The sequence below is a fragment of the Myotis davidii genome, unplaced genomic scaffold (assembly GCF_000327345.1).
Source record: "Myotis davidii unplaced genomic scaffold, ASM32734v1 scaffold88, whole genome shotgun sequence".
Classification (NCBI taxonomy): domain Eukaryota; kingdom Metazoa; phylum Chordata; class Mammalia; order Chiroptera; family Vespertilionidae; genus Myotis; species Myotis davidii.
Window position 1 is genome coordinate 5,183,035 of NW_006300377.1, and position 2,704 is coordinate 5,185,738.

Here is a 2,704-nt window from a genome sequence, read left to right on the forward strand (position 1 = left end):
GGTAGCCTTGGTTGCAGAGCGGAGCTCATGACACAGTGGCAAGAACCTGGTCTCTGGAATCCCACAGACCTGGGCTTGAATACAGGCTCCATCACAGTGTGACTTTAAAGAGAGAATGTAATGTCTCTGGTCTCGGTTTCCTCACATGGAAAATGGGGGTAATAGCCCAATCTCACATGATGTATCAGTAAGCTGCAAAATGGAATACCTTAGGGAGGCCCTGCCTCACTCCAGCTGCCTCACTCCAGAGCCAGTGCCTGGAAGCATGGGAGTTTCTTGAACCTCTGGATTGGCTCTGACCCTAAGACGTCTATTTCCTGCTTGTGCCTTATGTGGAGTGTGGGACCACCTAGGCCAGGAAGGCGCCCAGGTCTGCTGTGTAGAAGCAGATGCACTCTACCTCTGACTGATGGGGAAGCAGCCTGGCCAGGAGTCAGGCAGAGCCCTGCATGTGGACACAGGCTGTGCTCACTGTAAGCGGTGCAGTGCAGCAGCCTGGTAGTTTTTAAGACAAACCCGTGAAGTTGGTATCATTATCTCAGTGTCTGAGTGGAGAAACATGACTTCCCAGGGGACCCACAGACAGTATTCAGCAGAGCTGGAAACCAGGCCCAGGTCCATCCAAAGCTAAAGCCAGACTCTTCCTGGACCTCCCCAGACATCTCAACTATGAGGACTGCGTCAGTGATGGGAAGCAGCCCCCAGAGCTGTCATCCCCCTGGATTCGAAGTGGGAGCTTCGCCCAGGCTCCACACCATTGTGGATTGTGCAGTTACGAGTTAGGCCTCAATTGGGAGCCAAGCCTCATGTGTTTCCAGGTCAGGGGCGGACTTGTGAAGGCACTATGTGAAGCTTAGCGGGTCCCTTCTCTCCTGGGCCTGTTTCCCCATCTCTTTTGGGGGAGGGGCTAGGGATCTAGTGAATTGATAGCCAAGGTCCTGGCTCTGATGGTTCAGGATTCCGTAAGTCTAATGTTAGTCTCGGGGTTTGGCCTGCTCAGCCCCTAACAAGGCCATTAACTCTGGATCCTTCTCTCTGGGGTGGCAGCAGGAACAGAAACAGCCTTCTCTCTTGGCAGCACAGAGCTCGGCCCAGGGGTTCTGGGGACCCGCCTTCCCTCCTGCCAAAGAGGCCATCCCGGGAGGCTGACTGCTCACAGCTGGGCAGCACTCCCCCTGTCTGGGTCCGAGCTCTGGTCACGGCCCCTAGGATGTTAGTTGAAAGGACATGTCACAGGCTTAAATGCAGGGGGCTGGAAGGGGGAGTGGGGAGAAGTGGAGGGGATGGGGTGCTGGCCAAGGTGCTGAATCATCATTGTGCACCAAGGCATGGTTATTTCTCCTTACCGAGACACCCAGGATTCTCCCTAGTTCCCTGGAAATCCTGAACCACAGAATGGAAGAGGGAATTATGCAAAGCAGAATAGAAACAGCAAAATGTGCTCATTTTTGTGTTTCCTTTTACCTGGATGAAATTTTATGGGGTTTTTACCCTGGATACAGAAAAGCCTTATCAAAATTTCAAGTCTTCTTCCCTTTCTTACTATTGCAAAATGCTCCCCACTCACCCTAGGAATTAAATGAAGGCCGAAGGGCTTTCTATTCCTAAAGGTTTATGGTTAGAGATGCCACCCCCTCTCTGGCCTATGAACACTTATAACAGGAACCACTCCCAAAGAGTGACTAGCGGTGGGATTTCAGGCACCACACCAAGCAGCTGGGGAAAGGTTACAGAGGGGACAGGAAGGGAGAGGGGACTTCTGACTCCACACAACAGTCATACAGCAGCTGTTACTGTGGGCACAGGCCCAACTAGAAATGACGGTGGCCCTGGGTACCATGCCTATCCAAATCCTACTCTTCGCCCAGCCTTCAGTCCTCACTCCCCTTCACCAACACCCAAAACAGGCCTATGGCAACACAACACAGCCTTTCTGTTTCCAAGCGCTTCCTGTGGAGGCAGAAAAGACTGCATATCTCCCTGGATGGAGGGGGCCAATCCCGGGGAGGGGGTGCTGCACAGCTTGAACCTCAGCACTTCCAGCCTAAAAAGCACAACTATTATCCCCAGCAGCTCCAATCATACCCAGCTCAATGGCCCCCAGGGCCCCGCTACCCCCCATACACTACTCCCCCACGAATGAGACAGCAGCGCTCCGCCCCTGACCTCAAGGAGAGTGGGGTAGCTGTGAGTCCATGACCTGGGCAGAGGGGGCCTGGTGGGCCCCTTGCTGGAAGGAGAGAGGATGCCTGAGACACTGCTTCCCCAGAAGCCTTGGGGCAGGGAAGCCCTAGAGAAGAGAGAGAAGGTTTGAGTAGGTGCTAGATGACCAGGTGATGGCCAGAGGCTGAAGGAAGGAAGAGGGCACGGAGATGCCAGGAGCAAACCAAAGTGACGGGAAGCTGCCTGGGGGCCGCCCCTTGCAGATGGGAGTCCCACCAACCCACCAACGCTGCTATGGGGGGGGGATGGGGGGCTGTGTAACCAGTGTTTGACTTTCTTTTCAAGTGGGGGTGATGGGGAGAGAACCTAGAGTGAGGCAAGTTCTCTTCCCCAGCCCTTGTCTGTCTGCTGTGGTGGTTTCTGTTTGCAGGGAGGTGTGGTGGGATCATAAGTCATTCCCCTCCCCTTCTAGGACTCCTGCTGTAAATGGAGGACCCGTCTGTTTCTGGTTTGGCTGGGGTCCCATGAAGATGTGGGGCCC